At 33.7% G+C, this 19,686-nt stretch overlaps 1 long non-coding RNA gene across 1 annotated transcript; it reads left to right on the forward strand.

Annotated features, from left to right (window-relative positions):
• Positions 1 to 18,090: 18,090 nt before the first annotated feature.
• LOC146931727 (uncharacterized) lies at positions 18,091 to 19,198 on the forward strand. Its single transcript, XR_015006803.1, has 3 exons — positions 18,091 to 18,260; positions 18,649 to 18,706; positions 18,829 to 19,198. It is a non-coding gene; the product is annotated as an uncharacterized LOC146931727 (long non-coding RNA).
• Positions 19,199 to 19,686: the final 488 nt, after the last annotated feature.

Consider the following 19,686-nt stretch of genomic DNA (forward strand, 5'->3'; position numbering starts at 1 on the left):
TCTGCATAATATGATTGGGATGATTTTAGAAAATTGTTTTTCATGCAGATTTTTGAAATTAATAAGAAAATACAGATGTTTTGGTTTTTTCTGGTATTACCATTATTTCCAAGAAAAAGGCACTAAAAAGTAAAAAACAAAGAGTCGCAAGAAAGACGACAACTTTTTATTGATAACGGCAATGCCGAAACAAACATACCCTTGCAATGATATCACTTTCGCCTTGGGCAGAGCGAAAGGATTGTTATTTTGAAAACAAAAAAAGCATGAGCAACAAGACACATTACATGGAAGCATGCATGACTAAAGGAACATCAATGGCCTCCCAATTTCTCACAGTGCCTCCTGGTACAACAAATGTAGACACATGACTTCCTCCAGCAGCATCTTCAGCAATAACATTGATAAACCCAGCACTGTAGAAAGTTCCTGTTGAAACACCAGAGGTTGGGGAGAATCCAAGGCCCTCTTTACGCTTGTTTTCCAAGATCTGAATCACTTTGCCCCAGCCAGCAGCTTGCCCTTCTTGAACAGCTTTCTGGGCATCTTTCAATGAGGCCATACTAGCACTAGCCCTCCGGGGTTCTGCACCCTCAATGGTCAAGCCTTGAAATGACGTCCCTTCAGCGGACCTTGCTTCAACACAAGAGAAAGATGACACTTGGCTAACCAGATATGCTTCTTCACCATGTACAGTGACAAGCTTACCATTCCTCACGAACTTGAGTTTCTGATGCAAAGTAGAAGTGACTGCCCCAGCATCGTGAATCCACGGTCTTCCGAGGAGACAGCTGTAAGAAGCATTGATGTCCATGACCTGGAAAGTGATCTGGAATGTCTCAGGACCAATGGTAATTGACAAGTCTACTTCCCCAAGAACATCTTTGCGAGATCCGTCGAAAGCCTTAACCAAATAGCTGCTTCCCCTCAGAGAAATTCCATGATGACTCAACTGTCTCAGTGTAGATTCAGGCATTACATTTAAGGATGATCCAGTGTCCACCAACACATTGGATATCATGTCAGACTTGCAGTGTACTGAGATATGCAGAGCCAAGTTGTGGTGTTTCCTTGCTTCGGGGAGCTCATCATCACCAAACCCCAAGTTATTGCAAGCAGTAATGTTACCCACTATTCCATCAAACTGATCCACAAAGACTTCATGATCAACATAAGCCTGTTCCAGTACTTTCATCAACACTTTCCTGTGAGCTTCTGAGCTCAAGAGTAGAGACAAGATGGATATCTTTGACGGAGTTTGCAGCAGCTGGTCCACAATCTTATAATCGCTCCTTTTGATAAGCCTCAGAATTTCGTCCAGATTAGACTCTTCAATAGACTGGCCGGATGGGCCGGTGTTCTTGTCAACAGGAGGAGCAACCGGTGGAGTTATGGTAGCCACAGGTGTAACCACCTTCTTTTAGAACAAGGGTGGACGGACTTTCCCGCTTCTCAAAGCTGTAATTTCACTAGCAACATTATCAACTGTGGCCGGGGATACCAGAGGCACTTCCACTCCATTCTCAATCATGGTCGCATTGTACTTGTAGGGGATTGCTTTTGTAGAGGCGTAAGATACTAGACCAGGTAACCTGATCACTAAGGGCTCAACATTCCTTGTCTTAGATGCACTTTCAGCAGGAGAATCATGAAACACTGGCACAATCACACAAACATCACTGGCAATCAAGTGTTTGTCATCCATCAGGCTCTGTATATCATCTTGCACCACACAACAACCCATAGGATTTTGAAGACATTCTGAACAAGAAGCATGATCGTGATTGAACAAAGAAGCCTGGCAGAGTTTGACATGTAGCGGTACCAAGGGAGTAGCAACATTACGGACATCCAACATGGGATCCTCTTAAGGGACAGGAACTCTTTCAAAAGCCTCGATCATGTTAACAGCAGCATGATTTGGAAGTGGGTTGTCAAGAACATGAGGAACACTATTTTCAAAAGTCAACCGTCCTTTTTCTATTAGGTCTTTCACAATATATTTCAGAGCATAGCAACCTTCAACATCGTGGCCTTGAGCGGCCTGATGGAATTCACATGTGAGATCCTGTCGGAACCTGGGAGGCAAAGGATTAGGCGGAGGCTTGCCTGGTCTAGTGACACAGTGGCCCTTAGCAAGTAGAGTTGGGAGCAGCTCAGCATACCGCATAGGTATTGGTGGAAAATAAGTCTTGGGCCGAGGACCCTGTTGTTGCTGCTGTTGTTGCTGAGCAGGAGGCTGGGGTTGTACTTGCTGAGCAATGGCATTAACGGGCACTGGTGGTTGACCACCCGGTGGCAGAGGATATTGCTGATAGAATGGCGGGAAGAAAGGATGTTGAGAGTACTGCATGTATTGATAGGGCAAGGGTAATTGAGTAGCATTAACAGGTGTAGACTGATTACCAGACACCATCCCCACTTCGGATTCTTTCCTCTTATGGTGGCCATTACCGTACTTCTTTGGTGCACTGGCTGAAGATTCACCCTTTTCAAGAACAATGATACCCTCTCTGACAACCTCTTCTAGACGAGTTCCCATGGTAACCATGTCGGAGAAGTTGTTTGGAGCAGAGACTATCATTCTTTCCTTATATTCCTTCTTCAGAGTCTTCAGGAATGTTTGTGTTAATTCTTCCTCATCGAGTCGAGGAGAAACACGGGCAGCTGCCCCTCTCCATCTCTGGGCATATTCACGGAAGGTTTCATCTGATTTCTGAGACAAAGACTTAAGAGAGTCCCTATTTGGCTTCAGACGGGTGTTGAACTCATAATGATTTTCAAAAGCAGCAGCAAGATCCTCAAAAGTATGAATGTTGTCTTTGCTCAAACCAGTGTACCAATCTGTCGCATCTTCTGCTAGGCTGTCTTGGAAGCAGTGTATCATCAGTGCATCATTATCTGCATAATTGGCCATCTTTCGGACGTAACGAATGACATGGCTATGTGGACAGGAAGATCCATTGTATTTGTTAAAATTTGGTACCTTGAATTTCTTAGGGATCTCAAACCGGGATACCAAGCATAGATCACGGGCCTTAGCAGAGACATTGTTTCCCCGGCTAGCTTTGACCTCACGGAGTTCTCCAGCCAACTCCCTTAACTGTTGTTTCATAGCCTCCATTGCAGGGTTTTGTCCACGCGGAGTATCGACATCAATCACCTGTTGCACAGTGTGGACAATAGGATCGGTAACAACGGTAGTCACTTGAGGCATAGAGGTGGATACGGGGATCTGTCCTTGACCAGCAAAACCAGAGACACCAGCAGCAGTATTAGGAGAATAGAAAGCTGAGAGGCCATAAGGACGTCCATTGGGCATAACAAACCGAGCATCAGACATCACAGTAGATAGTGGGATAGATGGAATTGCTTCAGTGGAAACAGGGACATATGTGGCTGGTTGTTCTTGTGCAGCCATCATAGTGGACATAGCGTCATGGGCTTTAGCCAAGTCTTCTTTCATAGCAGCCAATTCGGCACGGAGCTGAGCATTTTCTTCTTCAAAGCTAGCCATGATTCTTCTCTTGTGAAATCATGTTTGATGAACTCTATCTGGTTGGTAAACCTTGCGAGCACGAGCCACTTTTCAGACTGCGACGGACAAAACCAGGAGGCAATGAGCACGAGAGAAGTCTTTTGTGACCAATGAATGCATATGATGCATGAGATGTGTTAATGCACATGCAAAAAGACTCTTTTTGTGTTATTGAAGGGTTTTAGACAAATTAAAAGTTTGTAAACATTACTAAACAACAATTAACATAAACGGGAAACAAACAACTAACATATAGTTTTACAAGACGATTCCCTTTGAAATGCTAAGCCAAGGGATGGACTTTGAAATGTAAATCAACATAAACAAATAGAAATAACAACAGGAAATGGAGATCCTCAAGCATAGGAAGTGGAAGCATCATCCTCGGATTCAGACTCATAGCTGCAGTATCGTGCATAGAAGTCACGGGCACCCCTAGCCCTCTTAGAGTCTCTCATAAGCAACCTATCTTTCTCTTCAATCTCTCTCTTAGCCTTAGCTAACTCTTTCTTCAGTGTCATCTCCTCATGAGTCTTCTGCTCATCCTTTCCATCCAAAGTCATAATCAAGTTCTCAGCCTCATAGTATCTAGTCTTCCACTGATGCTTCTCCCGACTCTCCATAGCTAGATGCTCCTGATACATCTCCTGAGTAGGTGGGAGTAGAGGCAAAGGCATGGTAGGAATAGATGCAGACACATATCTCATAGAGGGGTAAGGCATACCAATCTCCTCAGCTTGGTTTATCACCCACTGTGTATAGGCCTCATGAGCAACACCGGACCTTATACCCATATGCTTCACCTCTTTCTTCCGGAGTTTAGACCAAGCTTCCATGAAATCCTCTCTTATTCCTGTGGGTGCATTAGAGTAGTGAAAGAAGTAAGGAGATGTAGCAAGATTGATGGGCTTTCCTTTCATCGGGAAACCAAATTGTCGCAAGGCGAGCTCCGGGTTATAGTTGATTCCACCCCGGGTACCAAGAAGAGGTACATTAAGAAACTTCCCACCACCAAAGATAATTTCCTTAACTCTAGAAGCTGGAGTGAGCCAAACCACTTCATTAGGAGTGGGAGCCATAATCCTCTGTGAAATAGACCAATTCTCCGGATTGTCGTGGAAAGACTTCGGAAGGTGCGAAATAAACCACCTATAGAGGAGAGGCACACAACAAAGAATGTATCCACGACCCTTGCCGGATCGATCGTGAATAGCATGATATGTGTCAACTAGCAAAGTAGGAACCGGATTCTTGGAGTGGAAGATCATAATAGCATTCATGTCCACGAAGTCGTCAAGATTTGGAAAGAGAATAAGCCCATAGATGAGGAGTGCAAGAATAGCTTCAAGAGTGTCCTGACAAGTTGTATTGAGGTGAGCTTTTTCGAGTGGATACTTCGAAGTGAACCCTCGGATGCGAGCCTTAGTGACAAGATTCTTGGAGACATCGGTGGTCTTGAGATAGAGATCTTTAGCAATAACCAATGGAGTAGGAGGATTCTCAAGTCCCGCGAAGGGCACCCCCTTAGCAATAGATAGACCCATCAAGGAGGAATAAGCCTCTAGAGTAGGCACCAACTGAAAGTCCGGAAAAGTGAAGCACCGATAGTCCCGATCATAGAATTGCACTAGAGTGTGCACAAGCTTCTCATCCACATTGGTCTGGAGAATAGCAAGTAAAGCCCTGTAACGATGTCGGAAACCAGTCGGATCCTCGACCTTGAGTGCCAAATCTCTCAAACTAGCCAAATCCACTTCCTTGAACTTGTAGGACTTAGTCTTTCCCATTCCTACAATGTTTACAAATTCAATTTGTCTAAGCCCTTCGATAACAATGCATGGAAAAAGTTTTATGCATGTATGCATGAATGCATGATTATGTTCAAGTTCGGAGAAAACATGGTGGGTTCAAAGTCAAGGAGTCGTGGGTGGACACGGCGTCCGGTGAAACTAAGGCTTTAGGAGATAGTAACCGGGTTCTAAAAAGGTTCCCAAGTTGCAACCTCTCCGACGTACATCACGGTGTCACGAGACAACACTCGCTCCATGATTATACATAAGAAGGTCTAGCTTGAGTGTAGTATCGCGTGACAACTAAAACTCGAGACAACACTCGGTTTAGTCTCCGCACTACGTCCTAGAAAATGGCCATGGATGGGTTCGGTTATCTACGGTTCATAGCGTCATAGAACAATTAGAAGTAAAGTGCCTAAACGCGACAACACACGCCGACAACATCACCTCCAAAATGCCTTAGCTATGTGGGATTGATCGCATAATCCAAAACAAGAGGCAACCCCCAGAATGAATTGTCGATTATATCCCTCCTAAATCCTAAGTTCACTTAGCCCGGGTGCAGGACTTTTGATATTCTTACCCCACACGTTTGCAAGAATTTAAACATTTATTCACATAGGAAAGCAAGTAAAAGAAACAAGTAAAACGAAGCACAAGCGTGGAAATAAAGACTAGGCGTAACTCTCGAATCTCCCCAGTGAAGTCGCCAGCTGTTTTATCTTGGTTTTCGGGTGTCAAACATTGATTACGTTTGAACCTTTTCAACCGGTGATATCTCATTTTTTCTTGGGAAGGGAAAAAGTAAGCAAAACCCTTGAGAATCGAGGTCCGGGAGTTGTTTTCGCTACGGGAAGGTGTTAGGCACCCATAACGACCATAGTATCCTATAGGAACCGTCTTTAATTTCTACGCGCGCGCTTTATTTTTAAATGCTATTTGAAAGTGTTTATTTAATCCTAAGAGTTTCTAAGTGAAGAATTGGAGGGAGAAGAATGTGTTTGAATTTTTGTTTTATTTGAATTGAAGGAATTTTGTTCCTTGCCTACGTACCCGTTTAAGGGATCAAATCCACCGTAGTTCTCTTCCAAAAAATATTTTTGTGTTTGTTGATTGATTTTAAGTTTGAAAATTGAAGTTTGAAGGATGGAGATTGAGAGGCCTCAAGGGCATGAGATTGGAAAAAATGTGAGGTGGGATTAGTTATTTTGCAAAATGAAAGTCAAAGTATGGTTAAAATTCATTAAAGTTTGATTAAGAAAATAAAAGGAAAATCAATGGGATTTTGATCCCAAGGTTTATTGTGAAAATGATTTGAGTGATGTTGTTTAAGTTTTTTTTTTTTGGAAAATTGACTTTTCTAAGTGTAAATCCTAAGCATTCATCTAAACATACAATCCTAAACATACATCTAAACATGCATATCCTAGCCATATACCTAAAGTGATGTGTGTGCATGTGTCGGTGCTTGTGTCGGTGTACATTATTAGAGTCCATTGTCCTTTACATCATTGGCCTAGATATATTCTATGGTCTTGCAAGAATTTAAAAGCATAGGAGAAATATTACAAAATTCCTAAGTTTTACATTCTAATTTTTGGTGAAACTTGAAGTGCAAGAAATAAGATGAAGGAGGAGATGAAGTATGGAATGCTTATGAATGAATGAAACATGAAATGAAATAGTTAGTGGCATAAGGAATAATAGGAATTGAAAATTATAAGCAAAAGAAATGCTAAAGAAAACTTGGCAAAAGTTAAAGAAATTTTTAACCTAAAAGTAACTAAAATCATCTAACATTTACCATAATATCAGGACAAATATATGACCTATAATCCTCACATCATGACAAGGTTTCAAAAGCTTTATTGTAATCAATAAAGTGAGAATTATGAGGACACATTCAAGCCAAGAATTATGATGTATCTAGGCATATTGGCATCATTTATTCACAAACATAACTTGCAAACCAAGCAATTAAACCTAATTCACACACATACAACAAAAAAACACATACAAGCAGTAGCTAAATTTCACAAAATCATATGGTATAGGTCACACACTTTCATCAAAAAGGAATGGAACTAAGATCAAGCAATTGTCACAAATTTTTTAATACCAAATATCACAAAATAACAAGAAAATTATCACATTATCCTTTATCAATCTTTTAATATGCAAAAATCATCACAAAAATGCCACAAAATTATCAAGACATGTGTGTGAAATTTTTAGGAAGTTTTGAGAATTTTTAGACACAAAAACATAAGAAACTTTACAAATTTTAACAAATATAGTAGAAAAAATTGACAAGAAAATACTACATATTTTTAAATCCAATTTCAACACATAACATCATCACAAAAAAATCAAGAAAGTGGACAAGAACTCATAGAAAATTTCAGTAATTTTTATGAAGAGTTTTTGGACATGTAAGGGTGCAAATAGCAAGAGACAGCATGCGAAATAGCAACAAATCAAAAGAAAACGAAAATAAAGACCCAGGCCCAAAGGGAAAATGGATCCTGGACCATCCCAAACGTATCAGGGACGTTGGATTGATCCAGGATCCTCAAACCCTAGATCAAACGGTTACAAATACGCATCACACCATAAGGTGGTTTAGGCACATGGAAGCAAGGCATCTGGATCATACACGTGGTGAACCAAAGATCCAACGACGTGGATTGAGAAATGGAATGAACCAAACTGAACCAGACCGGTTCACGTGTTTATATAAACACAAGACAACCGGTCCAGTTCATTTCCTTCTTCCCTTTCTCTCACTACAACGTTTTAGAGAGAGATGCTCTGCAATCTCTCTTCATCTTCTCCGATGAACACAACGGCGGAGGTGTGGTGGTTCGCCGGCGGCGCCACCACACCCGAACATTTTTGAAACCTTTTTACGCCATTGTGTTCATCTGAGTCTCCTCTTTATGATTCTGGAACTAATTTCTTGAAACGAGGCTTAAATTCGAACAGATCTACGTTCGAATCTTACGTTCTAGGGTTTTGAAAAAAATTTCTAATCTTCTTGGAATCAAACCCTAACTTGACCTATTTTCTGTGCTGATGACGAATTTGAACTCTGATTTGAAAATAAATGGTGAACCTTCGTGATTTTACATCTTAGGGTTTCGCTTCAAACTTTTTCGAATCTTTTCGAAGTTTTCACTTCGATTCACCGTTTGTTTTCAATTTTAAGCCTTCGATGATGATTTAAAACGAAAAACGAGAAGGTTTTGTATGTTTACCTGATTTGATTTGGAGATTCGAACAAAAGATCCACGCAAGCTTCTGGTAAGTCTTGAACTGAAAATAAATCAGTTGTTCTCTTCTCTTTCTTCTTCACTGGTGTGATTTTGCTTCGATCCTCTTCTTCTCACTCTTTTTGCTTCTGTGATCGTTCAAATTTGTTGCTTAGGTAACGAATTTGAGCTTCGAATTGCAGAAGTCAAGGTTCGATGATGAAGATTCCTTAGTGAATCTCTGAGAACTGTTTTGAATTCATTCCAATTAATTTAAAAAGTTGTTACCGGGAAGTTAGGGTTCAACGAAGAAGATGAAGATTCATCTTCGTTCTTGATGGATTTTGTTGTTTGATTCTGTTAGAGGAGAGAGAAAATGTGTGAGTTGTTTATGGTGATGTGGCTCGTAATGATTGATTCTGACACTGCATTGGTGAACTGGCTCCTTTTATAGGCTGCCATGTGGCCTTGGTGGCCAATGGCTTGTTGACATGTGTCCCTGGACTTGCTTGGATTCGAAATTGGACTATTTCTGGACTTGAGGGCCTCTTTGCAATTTTGAAACCTTGAAGGGCTGACCTGCAATTTAAAAAAAAGGACCAGACTGCAAAACTTTGGACAAAAAAGGACTTAATTGTAAATTTAAAAAAAATGTTTAAAGGACTGAAGAAGAAAAAGTGGACCAAAATACAAACAAAAAGACTCTAGGGACTATAATGCAATTTTTGGAAACTTTAGGACTAAAAATGAAAAAAAATTAATAAAATTGAATTAAAAAATGTAATTTGAAATAAACGTAAAGTGAAACCAATAAAAAACACAAAATGGACTAAAACGAACCAACTACTTAAATGAGGTACTTTAAAGTAACCTCTCTCAGTCGAAATTTCGTGTGAAATGACCAAAATGCCCCTAGGGACTAAAACGACTAAAAATGACTCAGATGCAATTTAAAGGTGGATTTTCAACAGGGAATTAAAGCAAGAGTTTGTTTAAACCAATTTGAAAGACTCAGAGACAATTTTTTAGAATTTAAACAGAGTTTTAACACATGAAAAGACTAAAATGCCCCTAGGGGCTAAACTGACTCAAAATGACTTCAAATGCAATCTTTGAAATGGATTTTGACATAGAATTGAAATGAAGACTTATTCAAACTATTTGAAAGGACTCAAACAATTTTTAATAGATTGAAAGAAATGTTAACATAGGAAATGACTAAAATACCCTTTTATGTGAATTTTGCAAGTAATATTGAAATAGGAAACATAGAAAGATGCAATTGATCAGAGACAGTTCAAATGACTTGAAATGCAAGAAAAGAAGTATGGAGCTAGTATTTTTAGGTCCAAAATTAGGGTATAACACATATGGATCACATAAATAATTCATGTCATATCATAATATAACAATATCAAATGATAATAAACAACATCTTAAAACATCATATTCATCAATCATAAACAACTTCATATAACATCGTATTTAAACATCAACAATAAGTCACTATGTATCTTAGTAAAAACATAATAAATTATCCACAACATATTTTCATGTCAAACCAAAGCTACTGGAAAGATATCACAAATATCAACAACTTTCATGTTTACAACAAGGATCAATTCAAAACAGAAACATATGAACAAAACGCAAAAACATGAAACAGAGAATGTTGTCACCGTACAATTTCGCTAAGACCTCCCTGTAGTATTTTCATCATAACTCAAAGACCAAACATTATTTTCACGTCAAACTAAAGCCACTAGAAAGCTAACAAAATTATCTAAAACTTTCATGTTTACTCCTAAGACCAATTCTGTACCGATCAATACCAGTTTTAATTTAAATTTGGAAAAGTTGTGCTGAAAGTCCATAAAAATTCACTGTGACCTACGTGTAGTAATTTGACCATAACTCAAGTTCTATAAATCGTTTTGACGTGAGACCAACAACATTAGAAAGCTAACATCCATACCTACAACTTTTGTGTTTACACCTAAGACCAATTCAGCACCGATCAATACCAGTTTTAATATCAAAATTCGGGCAGAATGCAGATTTTCTTCAAGTTTCACCTAATCTCATGGTGCTAACCTCAAAACTGATTCTAATTATCATCCTAATGATTATCTAAGGTTTGTACACAATTTCTACATCAATTCAACAAGTTTTCATCATCTAATCATCAAATCTCTCTCAAAACCCTAATTCTCAAATTCTCACAAACTCTCTCCAGCTTGTTAGATGTAATCTAATGATTTAACAACTTAATATTAATGCAAGTTAGTCTCACCCTCACCTTAAATTAATTCCTGAATCAGCAGCAGCGTTCTTCTTTCCTAAGGTCTTCTCCTCTTCTCTTGACTTTTCTCTTCTCTTCTCTTCTTTCATGTTCTCCTTTTTTTCAAAAAGCGGTTTTTTGGTAAACTCTTTCTAACCTAAGTTTCTCTATTTATAATACTAAAATATTCTTCCCAAATCTATTTAGGCCCAACAACTTCTTCTTTCTATTCTAACCTCCAATTTTACTCACACTAATAATTCCATATTCTAATAAATAATATTTCTCTACTAAATATATAATAATACACCAAATAACAAATATATATCTATTACAATTAACAAATATATTATGCTAGTAAATACCAACATATATCATAACAAAATATCGCTCAACAAAATATATTAACTAAATTATAAAAAAACATCTAATCTCAACAAATCATATATCCCTCATATACATCATATAAATATATAAATATATTCTAAAACTAATTAAAATAATTAAATAAAAAGGAGGGCGTTACACCCGGGGCACCGGATAAGGAACAATTAATATGGCCTTAAATAAATGGATCGCACTGAATTCATCTCAATTAAATGTAAAATATGTCAACTAATTAAAATAAGAAATAGTTGTATTTAATACTGCAAATTTTATTTCCTTTACACAGTTAAATAACACATGCGCTCGTGCTTCTTATTCTTTTCCTTTGTGATTTCAATTTCGGAAATCACTCCTATTATATCCAGGCTTCATTTCTTAATAATTTTTTCCCTCCAAATTTTACTCAAGGGATTTTTTTCTTTACGTGATGTAAAACAAATAACATATAAAAACAAGAGGAAAAAAAAAAGAAGTTTGAATCATACCTAATAAATTGGGACTTAATAAATTGAGCGTATAAAAGAAAGGGTTAATTAAGTAAATGGTCCCTATAAATATTCAGAATTTTGTTTTTAGTCCCTACAAAATAAAATCACACTTTTTAGTCCCTATAAATTTTTCCATCAACATTTTTAGTCCCTATAAAATTTTCCACCAACATTTTTAGTCCCTATAAAATTTTTCCATCAGTATTTTTAGTCCCTAAAATGCTTAAGAAAAATGTATCAGGGACTAAAAAGTGTGATTTTATTTTGTAGGGACTAAAAATAAAACTGTGAATATTTATAGGGACTAAAAACTTAATTAACCCTAAAAGAAATAGCGTAAAAAAAAGAATTTTGAATGAATATAGTACCGATGATGGTAGAGAGATAATTAATAGCAGTGATATGGTTGTGTAAACAGATGGAATGGAAAGGACGCGTCTGTATAATAATAGTCGTGCCTTTGAGAATTGAAAGGGTATTGAATATAGCTTTTATTATTTTTAATTAGTTGACATATATTACACTTTAATTGAGATGAATTAAGTGAGATCCATTTATTCATTGGCTATTTATTGTTCCTTATCCAGTGCCCCGGGAGCACTGGTTAGCATTGCCCTTTAAAAAATTTGTTAGCCTTTCAATTCCACATTACTTAAATAAAGTCGAGTGAATTAATTATATCAATGTGCCTATGATTAGCCTTTCAACCTTTTTTCCTTCCAATTTAACAGGTGAGACATTGAAGTGCATATATATTGACTTCAACCTTTTAAATTTTTACTTAGCTTTTCAATTCCTCACTAATTAAAAACGGTTACATGAATTGATTATAAAATGTCTTATGAACAAGTCCGTGGTACATATGGATGTGTCAAATTTCAATTTGAGAGTACGTGAGAGTATTGTAGAAGAGGAATACTATTTTTCTTAAACAATTGGGATCTCATTGTGTCTTTTATCATCTACTCTGGTCTATAGTTGAGCAATTAAGAACCCTTAACAACATTGGAAATTGGATAGATATAATTCTTGCTTATTGTACCTTTTCTTTACCTTAGTCTACTAATGAGACTATTTGTCCTACATTGAAAAAGATTGTGTATATAAATATGTGATTTTTGCAACAAATTTTGGGTTTTGTTCATTGCCACTTTCAAGCAATAATTGGACAGAACATCTTCAATTTTGTATTACTCACTTCTACTCTTCATCTCTTGATTATCAATTGGTTTCTATGTCATGATAAGGAGTCAAATTATTCTTAGATTGGCCAAATATTTAAGCTCTACTTTTTATTTATTTATATGATGTTTGTTAGTCTATTTTCCCGACTTTCTTTCATATTTTATTTTATTCCTTAATGTGTATGTGAATTTTTATTGTAGAAGAGGAATACTATTTTTCTTAAACAATTGGGATCTCATTGTGTCTTTTATCATCTACTCTGGTCTATAGTTGAGCAATTAAGAACCCTTAACAACATTGGAAATCGGATAGATATAATTCTTGCTTATTGTACCTTTTCTTTACCTTAGTCTACTAATGAGACTATTTGTCCTACATTGAAAAAGATTGTGTATATAAATATGTGATTTTTGCAACAAATTTTGGGTTTTGTTCATTGCCACTTTCAAGCAATAATTGGATAGAACATCTTCAATTTTGTATTACTCACTTCTACTCTTCATCTCTTGATTATCAATTGGTTTCTATGTCATGATAGGGAGTCAAATTATTCTTGGATTGGCCAAATATTTAAGCTCTACTTTTTATTTATTTATATTATGTTTGTTAGTCTATTTTCCCGACTTTCTTTCGTATTTTATTTTATTCCTTAATGTGTATGTGAAATTTTTTTATGTGAATTAACGAAAGAAGATAAAGGATACTTTTATGTTAATTTGGATGCATCGTTGTTGCTCAAGAAGAAGTTTATGAAAAATGGTTGTTCATCATCACTCTCTCCAAAAAAACTATTGGATGGTGGCTCTTCAATTTGGTATTATAATTTTAACTTAATTTCAAGTATCGGTTTGGTCTCATAAGTAATAAAAGGTTCGTTTAGGTTCCTTAACTTTATTTAAAGTATCGGTTTGATCCTTTCTGTTAATTTAATTCCAAAAAAATGTTAAGTTTAGGGATCATACTAATACTAATTAAATAAGTTAAAGGACCAAACTAATACTAATTAAATAAGTTAATGGACCAAAATTTAACGTTTTTTTGAATTAAATTAACAGAAGGGACCAAACCGTTACTTTAAATAAAGTTAAGGGACCTAAGCGAACATTTTATTACTTATGAGACCAAACCGATACTTAAAATCAAGTTAAGGGACTAATTGAGCATTTAAGTCTATAATTTTTCTTCTGTTTTTTACTATTCATCTCTTGGCTATTCTTTGGTTTCTATGACATTATAGATACTCAAGTTCCTTTTACATCGATCATATAGTTTGAATAAAATTCAACAATTTATAAATATATATTTGAATGAATTATTTTAATTTTTTGAATTTAGTTTATATGAACATAGTCATAATTATTATCATCTATATTTATTTTCTTTTTATCAAAAAAGTATGTATTTATCTGCACACTTATATTTTTAGTATATTTTATCTATTTATCATGTTTATATACTTTTGAAAAATATAGAACACAAAAATGTTAAATTTCATTAAATAATAATATTATTCTCATGAATTTTTCAACTTAGATATTTTAATATTATGTAAAATAAAATACAAAATTACAATAATTTTTGAAGAAAAATGTTACAAACGAACAAAATAAAATGATCACTCAAATAATATATTTAGCCAACAAATAATTATATTTCTTAAAATATTTAGAAGAGTTTAATAAAGGTTAATGAAAGGTTGTAAGTTACAAATTAAAATAATTACATTGATGAACTCATTAGTTACATTTTTATTAATTACTAATGTCTTATTATATTTTTATAAAGACTTTGACACACCAACCTTTAAACTACTATTTTTCATATTCCCTAGCTATGTCTCTCAAAAAAAAAATATTCCCTAGCTATGATAATTTACTCACTCATTGTAGTAATGAAATTTTTTAATGAATAGATTGGTTAATTAGTTACAAACTTACAATTGTTTAGTAAGTTTCAATTTTCATTTATAACTCTTGGATTGACCAAGTATTCTTGCCCCACTTTTTTTTATTGATATAATGTTTATTAGTCTACTTTTCTAATTTTCTTATTTCCTTTTGTTACTTGATTTGGATATGATAATATTTTCTTGTGAATTTGTAGAAGAGAATTAAAAAAAATTGAAGGAATGAGAAGAGGATAAATGAGACTTCTGTTTATGAAGTAAGTATAATATATTAAAAAATGAAAACTACAATATATTTATGTAGTCTAAACTTAGAGTTTTTATGTAAATATCAATAATATGGAAAATGAAGTAAAAGTTCAATTCATTTTTATTCAAATAATTTCAATTGAATATGAAAGATTGTATCTTACATAAAAACAATATTTTAGTTTGTAAAGGTGAAAACTACAAGTGTCTACCATTTTTTTCTTATAAAAACAATAAAAAAGATATTATAATATAATTAAGACATGGATAGAGAGATGGCTAAATGATATGATCCAAGTTACATGTTTGTAGAATTTGCTTATGAAAAACACTAAATGAATTTATACAATAAAATTTTAAATTAAGTGCACATAAAGTTAAAACAATTCATTGAGAAAAATTATTCAACAAAAATAAATTTAAACCATTAACTACAATTGACTTGAAAAATTTATATATGAAGGTGGTTAAAGGATAAATAGGGTCTCATTTGCATGTATTATAGTCCCGGCTAATGAAGAGATTGTGCTAAAACCATATTCCATATGTTTTTTAAATTCAACATTAAAAAAATTTAAATAAAAAATTTATTTTGTATTTAGCACCAAAATGCTAAATATAATATGCATCCTCCGTGTATGCTATAATTAAATAATTAAACTATAATTATTCAAATTAATTTTTAATGAATAAATTATTTGTAAAAGGGAGGAGGAGGAGATGAATAATTTTTTTTTTATTATCTAAAAACTATGTTGTCATGAAGTGTTTGAATGGTACATATGAAAATGAGTCATTTAATTTATTTATTTATTAAAATTGAGTTATTTCCTTCTATTTTCTTTAAATAAAATAATTTCATTGACTCGAGTAATTACAATATAAATTTGATAATATCTAATTATAATTCATAATTTTTTCCTTCTAAAATCCAAAAATGTATTATAATAAAGTAAACAAAAATAGGAGATATAAACTAAACCAAGAAAATATATTAAAAGAAATTTTTATTAAATTCTATTGATTTCTAATAGAGGTGAATGATACACTGTTTATGTCAAAAGTAATTTTTATCTACTCTATACTATATATTTATTGGACGAGAGAATAATAAGTTTAAAAATATTTTAATAGCTATTTTAATTTTAATTAAAAAATAATTCAATAGAGATCCGTGGTTATGGTGCATAAGGAGATCCTTATGCACCGTGCATAATTGCTTTCTACATCCAACATAATTGCTTTCTACACCTCAAGTGAAAGCTTAATTCTAATAAGTACAGATGTCAATAGAGCCCCAAATTTCAAAGCCCACTTAAAAAAGCTCCCACCAAGCCCACTAAATTAAAGCCCCATATTATAATTTTTTTCTTAACAATTTATTTATGCAAAATAGTTTATTCGAAATAGTTTATTTATGCAAAACAACTTATTAGAATGATTTTTTAAAAACCGCTTATTCAAAACAACTTATTTATGCAAAACAGCTTATTCCGATCTCATTTTAAAAAGCAACTTATTCAAAACAGCTTATTTATGCAAAACAGCTTATTCGAAACAACTTATTAGGATCACTTTTTTAAAACCGCTTATTCAAAACAACTTATTTATGCAAAACAACTTATTTGTGCAAAACAGCTTGTTTATACAAAACAGCTTATTCCGATTTCATTTTAAAAAACAACTTATTTATGCAAAACAACTTATTTATGCAAAACAACATATTTATGCAAAACAACTTATTCAAAACAGCTTATTTATGCAAAACAGCTTATTCGAAACAACTTATTTATACAAAACAGCTTATTTGTGCAAAACAGCTTATTTATACAAAACAACTTATTCCGATTTCATTTTAAAAAACAACTTATTCAAAACAACTTATTTATGCAAAACAACATATTTATACAAAACAACTTATTCAAAACAGCTTATTTATGCAAAACAACTTATTCGAAACAACTTATTTACACAAAATAGCTTATTTGTGCAAAACAGCTTATTCAAAACAACTTATTTATACAAAACAACTTATTTGTGCGAAACAGCTTATTCAAAACAGCTCATTTATACAAAACAACTTATTCCGATTTCATTTTAAAAAACAACTTATTCAAAACAACTTATTTATGCAAAACAACATATTTATGCAAAACAACTTATTCAAAACAGCTTATTTATGCAAAACAACTTATTCGAAACAACTTATTTATACAAAATAGCTTATTTGTGCAAAACAACTTATTCAAAACAACTTATTTATACAAAACAGCTTATTTATACAAAACAACTTATTCCGATTTCATTTTAAAAAACAACTTATTCAAAACAACTTATATATGCAAAACAACATATTTATGCAAAACAACTTATTCAAAACAGCTTATTTATGCAAAATAGCTTATTCGAAACAACTTATTTATACAAAATAGCTTATTTGTGCAAAACAGCTTATTCAAAACAACTTATTTATACAAAACAACTTATTTGTGCAAAACAGCTTATTCAAAACAGCTTATTTATACAAAACAACTTATTCCGATTTCATTTTAAAAAATAACTTATTCAAAACAACTTATATATGCAAAACAACATATTTATGCAAAAACAACTTATTCAAAACAGCTTATTTATGCAAAACAGCTTATTCGAAACAACTTATTTATACAAAATAGCTTATTTGTGCAAAACAGCTTATTCAAAACAACTTATTTATACAAAACAACTTATTTGTGCAAAACAGCTTATTCAAAACAGCTTATTTATACAAAACAACTTATTCCGATTTCATTTTAAAAAACAACTTATTCAAAACAACTTATATATGCAAAACAACATATTTACGCAAAACAACTTATTCAAAACAACTTATTTATGCAAAACAGCTTATTCGAAACAACTTATTTATACAAAATAGCTTATTTGTGCAAAACAGCTTATTCAAAACAACTTATTTATACAAAACAACTTATTTATACAAAACAGCTTATTCCGATTTCATTTTAAAAAACAGGAGCTCAATATGAACTCAAATTTGTTAAGTTTTTCTTAGAAAATGCCACATTTTTAGCAGAGATCCAGATAGTCTGTTCGAGAAATTTATCAGCTGATTTTGAAAAGCTGGCTGTTGTAAGAAACCAATTGCAACATGTTGGCCGGGGAAGCTGTGTCATCAAGTTTTAGTAAATTCTCTTTCTTTTCTTTGTTTTTCTTTTACGAGGGATTCACTTAATCCAAAACTTAAAGCGTGGTTAATGAATAAATAGCTTCACTGGTTAGACAACTAAGACAATTTTATGGAAATTCCCTTTGTGAATTAAATCAGTTTATAAAATTGGACAAACTTTCTTTGTTTTGTTGGTGAATGTTAATAAGGAAATGGAACAATGTAATTGTTTAGAATGGCTTCAGTAGCATATCAAATCTTTCTTTTCCTTTGCTTTTGGTTGTCGAGGATTGATTGGTGAATCTGAAAGATGTGTGTATTATCATAGAAAGGGGTTTGAGTTCATGAGTCTGAAATTCTGTTGATCTGCTCATTGATATATATTTTTGTTTTCACTGTTTCAGTTAAAGATCCTGGTCTTCTGATTCTGAATTCCCTGACGATGATACTGACGAGAATGAAGTGAGTAAAATACATTTCATAACAGGGCGAAAATAGTGAACACTTTCTAGTTATTAATGGCTGTTTCACTGTTAGGTGGAACATCTAGAATAAATTGGTCTAATATTTGGCATTGTTTTCAGGCTGCAAACTCTAGGGTGGTTCTTGTGCCTGGCAAAAATCAACATGCTCCGGCTGATCAAATAGTTTTCTCATTTTCTTCATCCTATCCTTACTGTTAGTTATGTATATGAAGGATTTGAGTTTTATAGTGAACTTATTATGCTATTTCCCTTTCTTAATCTATGAGATTTTGTGGATTCTAAAATATGAGAAATTCAAATTTTTAATCTCAGAGACACTTCGAAAAAATTGCAGCATCATGGATACATTTCCAGATGATTTGTGAAAAGCCAAAAGCTGTGCTTTTTGTCGCAGTGGTATAAGCGTAGACTGTTGTGTTCAGTGATTTTCTCCGAATTATTGAATCTTCTATTTCCTCATTTGTTTTTATTAGTGGGTTGAAAATGTTTACTAGTTCTTTAACAACATCACAGCATTTATTTATTTCCATTAAGTTTTAGTTTTAATGTTGTACAAGTATGACAAAATACCAAAGAGGATGTTGCCAGATTTTCACGAAGAAAGATCGATGCTGAATATCACCAATATTACACTGCATCTGAATTTCGTTGGAAATCAAAATCAGAACAAGTTTACTAGAAAAACATTTTAAGTCCATCTACATTATTAAATTTCAGGGTTCTACAATATCTCAATGTTGAGAAGAACGTTTTGCAAATTAAGGATAGGGAATATTGGAAAAGGACTTTTCCATATTATATTGTACCTTAGATAGGTAGTTATTGCCAAGGGGGTACTAGTCATCAACGAGAATTCACTTTAAAACATGCTTCAGTGTTTAGAATAATCAAACCAGGGAGGCGAGTGATTGTTGATGCATAAGACATGTGAATCGTAACATGCTTTTAGACAAAGAG

Source organism: Medicago sativa, chromosome 4, assembly GCF_051527215.1.
Source record: "Medicago sativa cultivar Bolivia chromosome 4, Bolivia_mono, whole genome shotgun sequence".
NCBI classification, from domain to species: Eukaryota; Viridiplantae; Streptophyta; class Magnoliopsida; order Fabales; family Fabaceae; genus Medicago; species Medicago sativa.